The 19,574-nt window shown below is 39.0% G+C and overlaps 1 protein-coding gene across 1 annotated transcript in view; it reads left to right on the forward strand.

Moving 5' to 3' along the window:
• The first annotated feature begins 11,482 nt into the window (after nt 1-11,482).
• Nucleotides 11,483-19,574, forward strand: part of lrfn5a (leucine rich repeat and fibronectin type III domain containing 5a) — an 83,392-nt gene continuing 75,300 nt past the window's right edge. The window contains exon 1 of the mRNA XM_058090364.1: nt 11,483-12,379. The gene's annotated coding sequence lies outside the window, so the exon portion shown is untranslated. The remainder of the gene's footprint in view (nt 12,380-19,574) is intronic.

Raw genomic sequence — 19,574 nt, forward strand, 5'->3', positions numbered from 1 at the left:
GAGCAAACAATGGTACGTTATCTTGTTCACATTGAAAGGCATATTTTCCGTGTTCAGTGGTGTCATGAATGTTGACATAGTTACCCATTTTTACACTTTTTGTCACTGTCTCCTTCCACAAAATGGAGAAGAAGGACGAAGTGACGTTGCTTCAAGAACCCTCCCCACCTCAACCCATGGAATACTTGGAGTAGAATGCATTTTCTCTTGTTGTAGTATTTTTTGTATTGTATTGGCCATCTCTGTGTGGAGTTTGCATGTTCTCCCCGTGCATACGTGGGTTTTCCTTCCACATTCCAAAAACATGCTAGGTTAATTGGTGACTCCAAATTGTCCATAGGTATGAATGTAAGTGTGAATGGTTGTTTGTCTATATGTGCCCTGTGATTGGCTGGCGACCAGTCCAGGGTGTATCCAGCCTCTCACCCGAAGACAGCTGGGATAGGCTCCAGCATACACACAACCTTGGTGAGGATAAGTGGCATAGAAAATGGATTGATGGAAGTTGCTTATTATTCTTATTATTATTAATATTGTTTCTTTATTATCCCTTTTGGTTTGGAAGATAGTAGCCCAAAGTCCTCCAGTAGGTGTATGGATTTAGAACACAATCAGAGCACAATCTGCTACGGTTAATACGATTTTCAAATAAAGAAATATATAAAGGGAACTGAGTGAGAAGCCACCGAGAGTGAACAGAGGAGACACGGGATCGGGAGCCACAACATCAGCAGCTGGCACAATGATGGACTGAGGGTTTTGAAAATGTCCCCCATGCAGAGTTTGTGATAGACTATTACTGCCTGGTACACAGTTCATGCAGCTGGGAATCATCGTATTGAAGCCCTAAACCAGTTAAGTAGTTTGCTGAGAACCGATGCTGTTCTCATTACAACGATAAGCTCACATTTAGCTGACTATATTGAAATGTCTTTCCCCATAGCATCGGATACAATGGGAAAAACAATTTGGATGTTCTCCATGACTTTTACTTGAAATTGCTTTTCTACTCAGCCCGGTTCCAGACTCGCCTATCATGCTATGCTTCCCGAGCACCAGTTGAATATCTCCATCCTCCGAAAGCCCTTTCTGATCTTCCCACTGCTTACCCACACTATTAAAAGCAAGAGTGGCACCCACATGCAGTATCAACACGCCTGGGACATACCTACTTTGTACAAGCAACAACACCAACATGGACAAGTCCAAAAACACTACCCAGGAGGCAGCTCAAAAGACAAAAATGTTTCACATCCACTCAAAAGTTTCAGCACGAGGAAGAATCAAGGTAGAACTATTTGAAGTAGGACTCTACAGCCAACACAGACAAGTAAGTAACATTGCTTTACCTCAATAGGGTGCCTTTAAAAAAAGACACAGAATACTGTGAATATAATATAATAATTTTTACAGAGAATAGACTCATCATCAGAAAAAAAATTAATATTCATACTTCCGCACACAACCCCATCAGTGACCATGTGACCACACCCTCCACCCCAAACATGTTTCCTACATAGTGCCTACTCTCTGCTCTCATAGTTTCTTCTCTTCACATTACTTAACAACTTATTCATTCATTCATTCATTTTCTACCGCTTTTCCTCACGAGGGTCACGGGGGGGGGGGGGATGCTGGAGCCTATCCCAGCTGTCTTCGGGCGAGAGGCGGGGTACATATAGACAAACAACCATTCACACTCACATTCATACCTATGGACAATTTGGAGTCGCCAATTAACCTAGCATGTTTTTGGAATGTGGGAGGAAACCGGAGTACCCGGAGAAAACCCACGCATGCACGGGGAGATCATGCAAACTCCACACAGAGATGGCCAATACACCGAGGGTGGAATTGAACCCTGGTCTCCTAACTGTGAGATCTGCACGTTAACCACTCGACCGCTGTGCCACCTACTTAACGACTTATTTCTTCCTTAATGACTGAAGGTTATATCACCAAATTTAATGACATAACCTCATTAGCATAGACCATAAGAAAATAAGGGGTCAGTAGAATCCCGCAGGGTCCAGACATTGATGACAGCTAGTAATGAAAGATGAGACCACTTGGATGAGTCACAGGAATCATCCTGATGAATGGCTTGGCGGGGAGGAGGCATGTTGTATGATGATATCTCCAAGATCCAGAAGGTGATTGGTGACCTGTATTACTGGGAGACACATATTTAAGTAACATAACTGAGAAAATTATTACTTTACACAAATGATACGCTCTAAGATTATTGGACAGATTAATTAATACCACCACTGTAACCAAGAATTCAAGTAGGAATTTCAAAAAAAAGCAAAGGTAAATCTTCCTGATTGGAATTTCACAAGTTAAGTCAAACATTTTAGAGTTTTTCAAGAACCATCCTGGGTCGCTGGGAACTAATGGCCATAACTCTTTAAACATTAACAGTGGTCTGGCCCTCCTGTGAACCTGAGACTGTCTTATAGAATTTTAAACAATCATTTTTGACTGAGCAGGCATACAATACTGCCAAGTAATCATCTCTCTATGACTGGGGAACAAAAAGACGTGAAGGTAAAAGTAGGTTGCCATTTCCATAAAAAACAAAGGCATTTGTCATAAAAGAGCTGGTAAGTCAGACAGGGATTAAAAGAGAATTTGCCCTAGTTTCAATTATTGTCTCCTTTACTTATCACATGACAACATCTTTACTTTTGTTAGCTGTGAGTTCACCTAAAGTGCCGATATGAACAGCAAGGCAAGCACAACACAGATATTCACTCCTGATGAAAACTTGAAACCTAGTTGAAAAATTGTATGTTCATCTAATCATCACATGATTAAAAGTTTAAGACCATACTTGCTTGATTTGAGTTAGTATTGGATTGGAATGGCACTCGGTGGTATCGCACATCAGTATTCAAAGCCACACAGAGTGGATGACACTTTTTGCACTTCATTATGTCTTTTCTTGTGGAAATGCACAGAGAAAAAGAAACATAATCACCATGAAAATGAACATGAAAGCTCTGAGAAAGGAGAAACACCCAACAATATTGTCAGCAGTTTTGGTATGTTAAGTATTCTCTCCTATGAAAGTGAAAGTAAAAACTAAGTCTCATTCTTGTTTTTTTTGTCTCCAGCTTCTACTTTACTTGGGACGGCTATACTTCCATTCTGGGCTTCTACCCTCCACCATGATGTTAAACAGCAACTAAATACAGTTGTCCGCTGCAGATTATCATGATTAATTGCTTCCAGTTGGGATAAGTACATTTCTGCAAAGTAGGTCTTATTCATGAATTGAATGTTTTTTGACTTACAGCAGGGGTCTCAAACACACGGCCCGCGGGCCAAATGTGGCCCGCAGGACACTAGTTTGAGGCCCCCGCCTTGATATGAAAATTTAATGTTAGTGCGGCCCCCGCGAGTTTGATATGGATGCTGTATGGTATCATGTACCCAGAAAAAAATTATAACGTTTGATTAATGTTCATGTTTACAAATTTCCCCACTGAGGGACGAATAAAGGCATATCTTAATCTTAATGTTAAAGGTTAAATAACTGTTAATAGTTATCCTCCCTATCCGTGTGGAAGTGGTAAGTTTTGGGCTATTTAAGTTTAAAGGAAATAACTTGAAGGCTACCGTTTAGGTCGCTAGCTCTCTAGTTTGAGAGTTAGCATGTGTCTCAAGACCCTGCAGTTGCACAATATGTTGTAAATAAAAAGAGTATAAATGTGACTATAGCCGTGTTTTGTCATGTCTACAGGGCTCTAATAATGCTTTGTTAATTTTAATCTGAAAAAATAATTTGTCTACCCACCAACTATATGTGGTTTCTTAAGTTTTTATTATTTGCCATTTTATTATTATTATTATTACATGTATTTATTACTGATTGATTTTTTTTATTCTTGATTTGTTTATTTATTTTTCATCTTATTTCGTGCAGAAAAATAAAAATTAAGATATTTGAGAACAGTGGAATGTTTTATCAGAGCTTTTATTGTAGAAAATCAGAACCAAAGCACTGAAAAAGTTTGTATATTTTTCAGTTTTTAATAAATGCGTTTTTTTGTTTGATTTTTTTTTTGGAAAACCTGATGCTGCCCAGCCTTGCCCAGACCCTAGCTCCAGTGGCCCCCAGGTACATTGAGTTTGAGACCCCTGAAAACCCATTTAAGACCTTCTAAATGTATTTTTTTGCATTATAAGAACCCTCTAAACATGAAATAAAACCCCAATAATTAGTTTTACACTTCCATTCCCCAATATAGTAGACATAATGACAGAAAACATGACGTCTTAGACATGTCCCTGTAGTAGTATCATAATATGTATTTTGCACATCTGCGTTTTTGCAAATATCATCAAGATGATTGAATCACCATTGAAAGAATCAATTGCAGCCTTGACTGAGCAAAGCAGCATAAAGAGTACTGTATGTTTAAAGTCACTCTTCAGAAAGAATTATTGAAGCATGATGTTCTCACTGGACTGTATAATCCTGCTCATGTTTGGAGGAAGATTCCTGGAACCAAAAGCCTGCGCAGTGACCAGAAAATCGGAGCGGTGGAATAAGAAAAGGGGAGCGAACCTGCTGAGGTGTTGTAGAAAACAATGACATGCATCCAAGCCATGTGGTGCAGTCCGTGTGGGACCATCTCTCCTCTTTCCTATTAAACATTTATCCCCACTTTCAGATACCTGCTGTGCAAGCATTGATGTGAACATGCCAAAATGTGTTGGCAGTGATAGCAGAAAATGCATATGGCTTCTGTCTCACTACTACTGGCGTCTGGGCTACAAATAGAAATATATAATTCCCCTGTGAGTTGCTTTAAAAACACCCTCTGTTACCACAGAAAGCTTTAGAGCATTCTGCTCTCCATCCTCCATTAAATTTTTAGGAAAACCTTCAACAAATCTTGAGGCGTGTGTAATATTGTCTTCAAATGGGATGTTTTTCCCTCGATGTTGATATTTTAGAAGCAAAGAGTATTGAAAAAATTGCTTCTACTGTGGAGTGGAACCTCGGTTAGCATCATTAATCTGTTCCAGAAGCTCTAAGCAACTCAAAATGTACCCTAACTAATTTTTTGGACAAATATGAATATCTTGAATAAATTCCTTTCATATACAGAAAAAAATATGAATGTAGAACCAGAAGGTCTGAAGCAACTAAAAATCTACCCTAACTGAATCAATTTTTTTTCCATAAGAAATAATGCCAATCCAATTAATTCATCTTGGACACCAAAAAATGGTAACACAAAACCCTTAAGATAGACCAGTTTTACTTTGTAAGTGTGGCCTCTTATTAAAGAACATTGAAAAACAAGTTATACGTAATATTCGACACTGGTCACTTGAAAAAAGTCCTCCTCCCATTCCATGTGGAAGTGGTACATTTTTTTGTATTTTTTTCTTCTTCTCTACTCAGTTTCAAAACCTTTTAAAAAAGTGTAAAAAAAAACTTGGGTAGAGCCACTGATTGTGGAGGGAAACGGCTATTAGCTTGCACATACATTTGAATTACCAATGAAAATGGACAAATATGAATATCTTGAATAAATTCCTTTCATATACAGAAAAAAATATGAATGTAGAACCACTGTACTAGCATGTGTTACACTTTGGTATCAAGAAATCTTGGACCCTGAAGTAGAAACAGAAGTCAGAGCAGTTCTGCCAGACTTGCACAGTCAGCCAATTAACAACTCAAAGAGGTGGGCAGAACCACAGCAGGAGAAAGAGGCTATAAAAAGACTAACAAGAAGACAATGGAAGTACCACAGATCGGACAATTGGATTATAATTAGAACCAAAAATCAGCCTTACAATGAAAGAAAACGGAATATGCTTCTGCACCACATAAATATTACTTAAATGCACGTGTAAAATTATTGTGCTATCACACATTTGTTTCTTTTTGGCAATGAAAATGTCTGCCCCTCCAAAAAAAAAAGTGCATCCAAATGCATTACGCATCTCAGACTGTGGTGGACACTGAGTTTATTAATAATTCCAACCATTGTTGCTGTTGGCGCTGAAATAATACAAGCCATGCAGAACCAACCTATCTGTCAGTGTCTATACACACACACACACACACACACACACACACACACACACACACACACACACACACACACAATACAGAATAACACAATCATTACAGAAGAGTCCACAAACACACGCCCACATGCAAAGCTGTAGTAACACACCTTTTGAGCCACATTAGTGTCAGCACACTCATAAACATATTCACACACAAGCTCTGTTTGGTCACACTGGAGCATAAACGAGATTGGCGATTGTGGTCTGGCTTGTCTTGTTAGGTGTTGCCTGAATGAGAGGCTTGCAGGGGAGGCTTATCTGTTTGGCAATACATACACACACACACACACACACACTTGCACACAAATACACATCTACACACTTTTAGAAAGCTTATCAGGGAGATAACGCTGTGAGGTGCAAAGGAAGGAGCTGATTTTTGCCATGAATGGCAAATGTATCTTGCTTAGGGAACCAGTCACAGATGCATAGTTCCCTTGGTTACAGAGCAGATGCTATGACTTGAAGCACACAAAGCATTTGGTCGTAACAGCATGTAGTGCCTGGCAGCATGCATGAACAATAAAAGAAATATGGCAGAGCTTCTAGATAAAATGTTTTTTTTTTTTAGGAGGATCACACCTTGAGTCAGTTTGTTAAACAAAAGGACACTTCACTGAGCTGAGGTGTGATGATTTGCCAGCTGAACAAGCCAAAATTCAATGTCATGTCTGTTAGGAGTGTCATGGTGGAAGAATAGAGCAAATGAGCAAAGTCTCAAGTGAAAGCGGCCCTCAGAGTCTGGTAATCAAATCTAAGTTGGAAAATCAGTTTTTCTCCTGGTATTCCCATATCCCAAAACCATGCATGTTGAGCTAACTGGAAATTCTAAATTATAGGTGTGAATGGTTGTTTGTGGTTGTAACCAGTAACCAGTCCAGGGTGTACCTCATGACGCCAAAAAACGACAGTAAAAAAAAAAAACAATAACAAAATGAATAATACTCAATAAATAAAATGATTTTATCATGCTGTGTCACATACTGCATGAAATGAAGTTGGGATATTCAACCCCCGCTCCCCCTGGCAATTTTTCTGAACTGAGGCTATTTTGGCAGTGACAGCACGTTGAGACTTTCTGGGAAACAGATTCAAACAAACTTGCAGCGAAGAGTGACATATTCACAACAATAACACAATAAATAACATGCACCGATATTGTGTTGTGATGAGTATGATATAACACACGGAAAAATCGACGGGCAGTGATTGACACTGACAGCTCTATCTAGTTTGCGAGATACATGACAAGTGACAGCTATCATTGTTTAGGTAGCATAATGTACAATAATTATGCATAATAATAATAATAATAGCTACTTTTGGGGCCATAACCCACAACACGCATTTACACTCTGAATGTCTGCCATCACTTCTTGTCCCCCACACATCTGTCCATCAGGGAACCCATTCATTGTGACATGTACACATAAGCAGGAGTTTTTATTTACGTATTAAATGGCTTATTTACTCTTATTATGTTTAATATATTGGGTAATACGAGTGTAAAACCATTTAAAGGTGCCATTACATTACACTAATGAGGCAATATCCACCACAGGAAGTATGTTGTCCAGAAAAAAAACAGAGCTGCTAACGTGTGAGCCTATGACACCTTATTCATGCCTAATATGTCTTATTATCTCTGATTATATCTATTATATTAGATAATACAAATGTACATGTGACTAGGTACAGCATATAGTAGGTGTCATTTCATGCCTAGAGGGCGCTAATAATGTTAAACGAGTCTTTAGAAGATTGTAAACAGGTTTTGTATACCATAACTAGGAAAATATTCAATTTATTAATATGGAATCCTACTTCACGGAAACTCACTTATCACTTTATAGTTTTCACAGTACTACATCATCCTGTAAAGCTCATTTGGTTGGCAAAGTCAAATGACAATGTTAAGATGTTATGATTGGTGATTTACTATTGTTGAGTTTTTGAAACACCGTGTTAGTCCAATTGTGTTCAAAAAGTTTGATAATGAAGCTGGGAAACACTATCAAATTCAAGAAATAACTCATAGCAAAGTGTGAATCTGTGTAGCCTTTGCTTTCAATCAAAATAAGTTGAACTATTTGTTAGTTTATCCACTTCATTCCTCATTTACACCAATTTAACATTGTTTTTGCGTTAACATTTTGGGGCACCTGGAACAGATTAAAGAGATTTACATTGTTTCCTCTGTGGAAAATTATGTTTAATTTTTCCTGTGTTTAGGTTTTAGACAGACCTTTGGAAGGGATTAATCCCAAAAAACAAGATTCCACTGTATAGATAACTGAATGAAATAGATTTATTAATTCAATCATTTTCTACTGCTTATCCTCACGAGGGTCACGGGAGTGCTGGAGCCTATCCCAGCTGTCTTCGGACAAGAGGTGCGGTCCACCCTGGATTGGTCGCCAGCCAATCACAGGGCACATATAGACAAACAACCATTCACACTCACATTTATACCTATGGACAATTTTGAGTCGCCAATTAACCTAGCATGTTTTTGGAATGTGGGAGGAAACCGGAGACCCCGAAGAAAACCCATGCATACACGGGGAGAACATGCAAACTCCACACAGAGGGTGGAATCGAACTCGGGTCTCCTAGCTGTGTGGCCTGCGCGCTAACCACTAAAAATAAAATTGGCCTTTACATATGATTTCTTTCTGCAACTACATAAGGACAAAAATACTTGTGTAGCAGTTTGAAAGCTTTGAAAAAAAAAAGAGGTTCATTAGCACCACATTTCTGACAGCTCTGCCACACTTGCGTTGTTCTGGAGTAATAAGGCTAAGGCACACCACCGCTTCATTTGAACAGCCCATGTTAGACGTCTGGCAAACAAGGTCAGAGAGGGCAGACTGAGATGGTTGGCCATGTGAGAAGGATGACTATAAAAGTAATGCATGTGTAGAGGATCCAAGTCATTGCTTAGTGATATTTCCTGACTGATCTAAAACTACTGTTTTGGCCCTTACATATCATTGGTGTAATGTTAATGCATGACCATAGCATGTATATCCAACCATTGACCATTAATGTTGTGTTTTTTTTTACAGGGCTTCATAGTGGAAATAGGTGTATCCCAATTACTGCAATACTAGCTCAATTTCGAATGTTATAATGTACAAAAAAGGGAAAGAAATATATGTTCATGTTTCACATAAGGATTGTGAATGATGGGCAAAATAAAAAAAAGGTGCAGTTCCGCTTTAAAATGATCAAACATTATGATCGAGCAAACAAGATGGTGCGTCACACCTACTTCTGTACTGGTCTCAGCAGCTCTAGCTTTGTTACCCAAGTCTCACTAGAGGGATTTCTGTTTGCCTTGACAATTATGTCTGTATCAGCGCTGTTTACAACATGGTCCTCAAGCGACTAGACAATCAATGTACTTATTGCCCCTGCTGGAAGCCTACAGTCTTAGCGGCCCAGGGTGTTAAGTGCACACTGGTCAAGCACTGACTTTTCACTTTCTGCATATTAGGAACAATACATTTATATAAATTTGTATATGATATGTAGGGTACCGCAAGGCTCCGTGCTGGGTCTTCAGTTTTATTTTTTTATAAAAAAATAAATGATATCTGTAATGTACGTATCTGAGCTGAAAAACAATTGGTTTTGTTTGGCTTGAAATAAACTATGATAAAGGTAAGATTGATTTTATTGAGTGCCAATGTGCGTATTTGTGGTACACAATCTCTCTGAAAAACAAAAGTCCACCAAGCGAAGCAGGTTGATGGCTCTTTATTAATGTAATACTTTTAATTAGATTTTCACACAATACATAAATATGACCCATGAGATTGCTATAATGTACGTATGTTTTATGGAGGTGTTGAAAATCTTTCTCTAGCTAGTTCACTGTACACTTAACAAAAATATAAATGCAACTCTATGTAAAGGATATGGTACTATAGTGGTAAGACCAGATACTTTTTGTTTAATTGTAGAGTGGACTTTTATTTTGGTAATCATCTTGCTTCTTGATATGCCACACCTGTGATGTGGAATGATTACCTTAGCAAAGGAGGAGCACACACATAATTGTAAACAATAGCTCAGATATACAGTATAAGACTTTTGTGTACAATAAAAATTATTCAATCTTTGCATTCATTGGAGAACAAACTAAAATATTTTCGAGTGTAGTTTATTATAGAGGATTTATCCTCTGAGTCAGCTAGACTGTAATCATTGCAATTATTGCTCCCATAAAGTGTCTTAATAGAGTGATATTTCACAATTGACGTAATCGTTCAAAGAAGGCACGACCCGAAAGAAAAAAAAATAGATGAACCTGATTAGGCTCTAAAAGGTTACTAGTTGTCGATTGCCCACATTTATGAGCGCTTGATGAACAAATGAATAGTGATTTCTGTCCTGGGCTAACCCATCAGCCACCTGAGAACGGCTCAATGACTTGAGCGGCTGTTAAGACCTAATCAATAACCAACCAGTCCAGGGTGTAACAAAGACAGCACCCCACGTGAGGATAAGTGGTAAAAAATGAATGAATAAATGTATACTACTTTATTATATACACTTGTATACTTGCTGTACACTTGTACCCCACGTAGTTGCAATCTTGGTGGAATGACTAATATGAAATACGTTTTTTTTTTAGACGTGTGGGGAAAACATGCTAGCAGGCATTTCATTGGCCGATCCAAATATTGTCGATAATGCTCCATTTGCCTCGATTTGCATGCATTCTCAGTTAGCATACAATATGGACCGTCTTCTGTTATTAATACACTGTTATTCGAATTGCATTCTTAATGTATTTTTAATCACACAATGTCCTTTTTACTGTTAGCTTGCCAGGGCAACAGTAACCAGAAGTCAGGTATGTCACCCGTCTGTGAGAACCGTCACCAGTTGACTCTCAGCAATGCTAACACAAACCACATTTTTATAGTTTTGCAATTATAACTTTATATGCATAAAAATCCCAGATGTACATAAATGACTAAATAAAGGAGGAAGTTAACATTTATTTTACAGTAACCACCAAGGCTCCACTATGCAGGTACACAGGCTATATTTCAATATGGACACTTCCACACTTCCACTTCAATATGTACTTTTATGTACACTGCGTTAAAAAAGTGTAATTTCAAACTGAAGCACTACAGAATAAGCAGTCCCAAAACAAAACAAAAAAATCCAACATCATAGAATTAATTTAAAGCACATGGAGTTAGCTAATTCATTTTTAACCCCCCCCCCCCCCCAATATCTTACAGTTCTACTTTCTCTTGTCGCAATATACAGTAGCTCGATGGACATGCACTCCATTTTATTTTGACGATCCATGGACAGGAAGTAGATTTCCCTTCAATGCCTCACACTTGACAATTGATACCCAATGCGCGGTCTGGATTAACTGCGCTCGAGAGGCGAACACCCCGGACCGATCATCAGTCGGACTGCTGCTAATAAACTGTCTGTGGCTGGAGAAACCCTTCGAACTTTACTCTAACCTTCCCTGATACCGAGCTGGTCTACGGACTACTCGTGGTTATGTTTTATTCATTTGTCTACCAAAATTGGAGAAGCAGTGCCGAATTGACTTGAGAGACTCGCAAGAGAGAGAGAGAGAAGAGAGAGAGGTTTTCGACTGGAAAGTGAAATAAAATGTGTTGTTGAAAAGATTGGGAATTTCAGAGTCTTCGGTCTACCACGGGACGTACTCTTCCATTGATTTAATTAGCTGAGGTGATTGAGGGATGTATCCTACACGGAGTATGTTCATCTTGTAAAGGAATTCTTCGCGTGTCACCTGCGCGAGGACAGCGGCTGGTGGGAAAAGAAGGAAATACTGGCGGGACGCAGCGGAAGTAGGGAAGAGAAAAGAAGGGTGACGCTCGAAGGAAGCAGGCTTCCTATCTCTTTCTCTCGGATGGGTTTCTTCTCTAAACATTCGGATGGAGGGATGAAACACGGAGATAAAGAAACCGAGAGAAAGCAAGAGAGAATAGGGCGAGGAGGAGGATGCCATCGGGCGCTTTGAGAATGCAGAAAGGACGCACCCCTTCTGGAAGAAAGGCTTAAAGTGTAAACCTTATACGGAATTAACATCCAGGGATATTACACATATTTACCTATGCACAAATATCCATGGCGTCTTTTCCCTGCCATTTGGAACCTATTGTGGAGTTACGACCCTAACTGAATGCTAACGATGGGATTTGGAGAGATAATTACACCCTGATACTCTGTGCTCGAAGAACGCCAATACAGGCTGTAAGATCCAAAAGAGGTAAAGTTTGACTCAAATATGTATTCCATGCACCATGTACTTATGGCGTCCTCGTTGGGGTTGTGTTTGTTTAAGTGATGGGAAGATGGTGGCTCATTAAAGCAGAGTTATCAGCTCCTTTTGGTGTGCTTTTCATGGGACGAGGTTGGAGTGGGGTAGGGGTGGGGGTGGGGGTGCAGGTGCATTATATTGCAGTGGGTGGAGTGCAAGGCCTACTGTAGAAAATGAGTACATTCCAAGGTCACAGTATGAGTCTGGTGCAAGTTATACAGGTGTGTGTGTGTGGGTGCAATCCTTTGGACGGATGTACAGGAGGTGCGCTCAGGGTAATTACGCGCACGCGCACATTGTTAGACGTTAGAGTTGGGAGACTTCAACGCACTTCCACGGATAACACGGATAACACTCAAAGCATACATGTACTTGAACAATTCTGCACATTTACGCACCTGCCTCCAACCAGAGAGGAGCGGACATATGGGCGTGTAAAGAAGTGCTGCGTTTGTGTGTCTTGTGTGCAGGGTGTGTGCGTGTGTGTGTCTGCAGTGTGAAAACGAATTACAGTAGAGTGGAGTGAAAATATATGAACGCACTGTAACAGCACCGACACAGCAAAATATGTGCATAAAAGATTAATGGGTTTCAATGTTATGCTTACGCACACAAGTGAACCGGAACCGTATCAGCATGGTGATTATTACATGGTCTGCGTTGCCATTACACGAGGTTAGATATAACTCGATATGCAAGTCATGCTATTCAGAAGGGTTTGGAGGCGGACAAGCAAGCCAGTGGCATATGGTGACACGAGAACATAATTCCAGATTACGACCTTACGTTTGTGCACTTTGATTACATTTATTCTTCCTAACAGAGGTGGTATTTTTTACTTTTAAGGGGAGTTCTTTAAAGGGACTCTAATAATGTTAAAACTGCACTCAGAAAGTCGTAAACAGGTTTGCTATGCAGTAACCGGGAAAATATACTATTAATAATTAAGGAATCCTAGTTCGTGCAAATTCACATTATGGTCGGTTCTGGAATCAGGGCGATTGTATTGCTAGTAGTATAAAATTGCTAAGAAAAATAACAGAGCTGTGGAAAAATCTAACAAAAATCTAACAAAAAAACTAAAAAGTGCCAAAAACAAATCAAACTATGCCTTAAGGCCAGGAACCAAACAATGGAGGTGGCGCAACAAGGCAGTCGAGGAAGATACCTAAGAGAAGAGAAGTCTGTCAACGAGTGTGACAAAAAAAACTACGCATACAAAACTACAAATGAAAACCTAGCTTGTATCACACAGAAAAAAGGCATGGGTGTTCTAGTATATGTATAAAAGAAGAAATAATGAGGAATAATGGCGGTTTCTGATTGTGGATGTAGGGCTTATAAATGTTGGTAATTGTCAATTAGTAAACATTTGTAAACACAATATAAATAACTGAAAGAGTAGGTATTGTTTTATATATAGTATTCATTAGAGCACTTTGTGACTTTGTATCAACTATGTGTGTCATTTTTATTGTGCCTTAATTTTTAGATGCGTTTTACTCTTTTGTACTGATAGAAACGCTTGCATTGATTGATCTGTACAATAACTATATGCACATGAACCACTCATGTCGGTGCTAATGGCCCGTAGATATAGATGCATTATGCAAATGCATCTCTGGCACTTAAGAGAGTGTGAGTGAGCATGTACAGCAGATAAACTAGTGATTTTCAGTCCATTTTTGTTGTGTTTAAGTGTTGAATTTGCATGCAAAGGGAGTGGCTTGCTATTACATTAGCTTCAGGATAAATGGACCTAGATAAATTGAACAGGGGTGGACAGCTGGTATTTCAAGGCCTCTCTGCATTTTGGGGGTTTAGCGTTACCACTGCATGAATGCTTCTCCAATAATGTGTGTTTGTGTTTTTACTTTCATGATATACGCAACCTTCAAAATGGCATGCACTGAGCAGGTAGACGCACATTAATGTCTGTCAAACTCATTTCTTCTCACTTTTTTCGCTATATTTACCCCCACAGGAAGACAGGTAAGAGAAATGTGTTAACTGTTATCAGGCTATAGTAAAGGGAAGTAGAGGCTGTTAGGGCTGTCTTTAGGGCAGGCGGATTTTTATTGCAGCGTCTTTCTTTTTGCCCTCTGTTTATCTCAGCTTTCAGCAGCAGGTCTCCTTCATTCTCTCTTTAACTATCTGACGGGGAGGGTGGGGGGGCAACTGCAGGAAAGTGGATGTTGGAGCTCTAATTCAATTTATCCCATTGCTCAGACAGAACTAGAGAGAGTACACCAGAGGGGGAGAGTGAAAGAGGGCAAGAAAAATGGTGACCGTTGATGTTTGCAAAAATGCGCTATTAGCACCCGGCTTACAAGCCTTATTGGAAGCTGACTGACAATTTTGTTTTAGAGCCGCACAATTAGTTGATGAATAACAAATTAATTGGTTGGCAAATAATCAACAACTATTTTGGTTTATGATTAACTGCTTTTTAATGTAAAAATCGGCTGCCTCTCAAATATGAACATTTTCTTAATTATTGAATTTGTTTTCAATGAAAGCAGATCTATTATCTTTGTGTTTTAGGCAAACCAAGATATTCTAACTGCTTTTGCAAACAGTGATGGACATGTTCCTCTCAGATGTTTTCAACACCAGAGTGAGAGAAATGTCCATATTTTGAAACGCATTTGAAATACCCAGCTTTCTTTAAGGCCGTGAATGCATAATGGTTGAGTTCTGGGTGGTGATTAGACAAGCATGGTTATGGGAGGGGAAGCCAGTGTGTGCCTGCCTGCATGCCGTCAACTGCTGGTGAGGTGTCTGTTTCCCCTCCACTGAAGAAAATAGAAAGTTTAATTCTACATGGACAGAATCGGGCTCACTTTGAAATGTGCAAACCTCATTATCCGAAGCTTTGGCATCATTTAATAATAATAATCATTCAAACAATATTCGGTCATAAAAGTGGAAAAATGTCTTTTTTACGTGGCTTATTTACTTTCATTATGTCTACTACATTGGGTAATATGAGTGTAAATGTGACCATAGGGGTGTTATTTCATGTTTAGAGGTCTCTAATAATATTGAAATCCATACTAAGAAAGTCATGAACATGTTTTCCAAGTTGTGACGGTGAAAATATTGCATTTAAAAATAAAAAAAAATCCTACTATGTGGAAATACATATCATGGTTGAGCCTGGAACCAATTGACTGTGATAAATAAGGGATAACTGTACAGCAATGCCAGGAGAAAAGAAAAAGGGATTAATAAGCGGACCCCACTTTTTTCTGTCCTCATTTATGAAACATAGATGATAGTTCAAATCTCCACAGCTTTCTTACTCTAATTTACAAGAGAAGATGACAAAGACAGAGGAAGTGGGCAATGTTTACATTAAAAAAAGACAAACTAAAGCTACAGAAGATGGAATAAGTACGTATATGTTTACAATCGGCTGCACAGCAACCGAGTGGTTAGCACGCAGGCCACACAGCTAGAAGACCCGAGTTCAATTCCACCCTCGGCCATCTCTGTGTGGAGTATGCATGTTCTCCCCGTGCATGCATGAGTTTTCTCCCGTTTTCCTCCCACATTCCAAAAACATGCTAGGTTAATTGGTGACTCCAAATTGTCCATAAGTATGAATGTGAGTGTGAATGGTTGTTTGTCTATATGTGCCCTGTGATTGGCTGGCGACCAGTCCAGAGTGTACCCCGCCTCTCACTCCAGCACCCTTCGTGACCCTTGTGAGGATAAGCGGTAGAAAATGAATGGTTGAATGTTTATAATTAAAACCTGAGACTCCTGTTCTAGATGATCAGAAAAGTCTTAAAAATACCACAAGTGATATCTCAAATTAAAACTAACCTAAAAGAAACATTTGTGAAAAGCCTTTTTTAATAAACAATATACTTTGGGAAACATTGGCCTGACAGCACACACTGCCATCACTAATTAACTAACCTTCATCTCACGCACAATCACAGGAGGCTGAATACCAAGGCACACGCATGTATGTGTGGAGTGCAGCTTAAATGTATGTGGTTGTTCCTTGACAGTTACAGACATTTGCTAATTGCCACCTTTCATAATAGAAATCAGTTTTGTCCAAAATAATAAAGAACACTGAAATCCAATGCACCTTTGCTTACTCCCTCTGTCTGCCTCTCTCTCTCTCTCTCTCTCTCTCTCTCTCTCTCTCTCTCTCTTGAGAGTGAGAAAGAGCGACTACATTCATGCATGTAATAAAGATGTGTCATTCAATTAATACGATTGCTCCTCTGTGTGTGATACAGAGGGCAGAGGAGAATTGTAAACACATGACCATGTAGGGACAGGAATGACATGCAGTTGTGGAAACAAGATAAAATAGGGATATCTGTTTTATTTATGGACAAGGACAAGGTGTAGATATGATCTACATGTATGAAAATTATCCATAAATAACTTGGTAATGGTAATGGTTTTATTTCATTTGAACATGCATCAGATTACAATTGAGTGAATCACATAATCAGTTCACAGTTCCACATGTCCAAAAGGAGTAGGAAGAAGCAAAGCTTATTAAATCCTACCCCTCCATCTGGTACTTTTACAATCAGTAACTGTTATATTTGTTCACTACCTGCACAACTTTGTTGTGATCTTGTACGACCCTCTCTATTTCACACCAATTACGATGCATTTGTTCACTTCCTGTATTCCATATGTACTCTTTGCCAATTTTAAATGTCATGTATACACTTAATTACATCACTATAAGTGCAGCCGTCTCAATATTTTACTTTGCACCTCTGCTGAGAAATTGACTGAGACAGATTTGTTAACAGGGATGGCAGGTGTGGGTGATGAGCACAAAATGTGAAGTCAGAAAAAAATATTCCTATGTTATGTTATTATAAGTGGTTTAAGACTCCAATTACTTGGACGGGAAGCTTATCGATGTTGTTTTTGGACCAGATGAGGGACTGCAAACTGAGTAGATTAAATGTTGCATTTAATTAAGAGGCCAGGATTCAGGAAATCAGAGATCAGTGGTGGCCTATGCCAAAAGTAGTTACATTTAGTCTAGCTTGTTAGTGTGTACCATCTGTTCACACAGGTTAAGCACACAAAGCGAGTGTTGCTATGGTCCATTTCTGGGTTATCTCTACGAAAGCTGCTAGGCTATTGTCGAATCCCAAGACAATATGTTTGCCTTTGTTTGGTGTCAAGTATGATTTGTCAAGCATTTGTTTATTGCATCGTAAGAGTTACGAGCATCAGTTCTTCTCAATCACAATCACAATCTAAAGCCATTAAAAATGAGGGACAGCGATCCCACAGCGCTTATGCTGGGTTAAAAGCCAAAGGAGAAAAATGTGTTTTGAGACATGTCATTGCAACGGGGGACATACTAATCTCCAGAGGCAGAGCATTCCAGAGTGTTGGAGCCACCTTCAGATTTTAAAGGCTGGGGAGCATCTTTAGATTTTAATCTGGTCTTTGGAATGACAAGGCTGACTTGATCAGCAGACGTCAGAGACCGAGATGGTGTTTTTGAGACGTCTGAAATATATTGAGGTTGCTGATTCATTTTAACATGAAAAATACAAATTCTAAAATGAACTGGGTGTGAGCCAGTGGAGGGAAGCTAGAATGGAGGTAATGGAGTGACATGCTCAGGTTTCATGTTTCTTGTGTGTTAAAGGATGAGCATTTTGTACTAACTGCAACCATGCGATTGACGCCTGATTTACTCCAACATAAAGCACATTGAAGTATACAAACGTTCTTATCCACTGGAAATTGTTCAAAGATTTTGGATAAGTCTGAGATGATAAAAAGTCTCAAACTTAAAATCAAGTTGAATGACTGTCGTTCCACAATAAAGTGTAAAGGCTATCTCTTTTCTTTTTGGACTGTGTTGCATACGTAGTCGACCACACAATTTAAAAAATCTAAATCAAATTCTATTACAAAATACGAACAATATATTTGGTTACAACGCAAATGTACACAGAATCGTGAACGCAATTGCCGTGCCTTTCTAGAAATGACAAGTTTGTTTTGAGAGTACCGCTTGTGTGACTGAGAACAATGGATCTATTGTGTCTCCCAGTACACACTTATTGTGCTATGTGAGCGCGTTTCAGGAAGACCTTCTAATCACTCCATGGGGGTAACAATAACAAAGGCATCATTTTAGGGTTGTGCAATAATTATCGGACCGATATGAGGAATTATGACACCATACTGATAAATACGATTAAAAATAGCTCCAATTACCACGAAAGAAAGAACAGCTGTCATAGAGCACAGACCTCTGCTAAGCACCTCAGTGCCCCATATATTGTGATTCACACCAAAATAATAATCCTACACTCTTTGGATGAGCCTTTGATATTTTGTAGAACCTGTCCTGTATTTTCCCCTCCCAAGTGCTTTGAGCATTTTTTTTTGTGAAATTAAATGTACAAATTGAAAATGGTCCTATCTCGTAATGTTAAAGAATCCTTTAAAAAAAATCCTGGATCACCCCCAAAATGTACGTTCCCGACAATTCCTGAAAACTTCAAATCCATTCAGAAATTTTGAACCCAAATAGATAAATGCTGGCAAAAACATAACCTCTGCTATGCACTTGGTGGAGGATAAAAAAAACCTTCCAGTGAGGTGAGATAACCCGTAGATGGGTTAAGCTGAGCAAACCAAGCCCTCCTTTTCTGTGACGTGCTGCAAACCGTCTATCATAACTTCCACTGAGCTCACTTGTAAACTAATATGGCGTCATTCTTATCAGTGGTTTACAAGTGAAAACAATTTGCCACAAATGACATGACGGCCATTCATCATCTTTGAAGATACTGGCTTTTGTTGGCGAGTAAAACCCTTGGAGCCATGGAGCAGCTGCTTTTATTTTTTTATGTTTTGTCAATAGTAGTGATGTAAAATATTTGGTTAGGATAATTTCTACAGTTAGTTGGAACTTCATTTGGAGTTATTATTACCGCCAATTTATAATTACATTTGAATTTAAAAAGTAAATTGGGTTTTATTCTATTCTATTGTAATTAGTTATAGGCTGCATGGTGGGCGAGTGGTTAGCATGCATACCAGCTAGGAGACCTGAGTTCAATCCCACCCTCGGCCATCTCTGTGTGGAGTTTGCATGTTCTCCCTGTGCATGCGTGGATTTCAC

The sequence above is a fragment of the Doryrhamphus excisus genome, chromosome 13, assembly GCF_030265055.1.
Source record: "Doryrhamphus excisus isolate RoL2022-K1 chromosome 13, RoL_Dexc_1.0, whole genome shotgun sequence".
NCBI lineage: Eukaryota > Metazoa > Chordata > Actinopteri > Syngnathiformes > Syngnathidae > Doryrhamphus > Doryrhamphus excisus.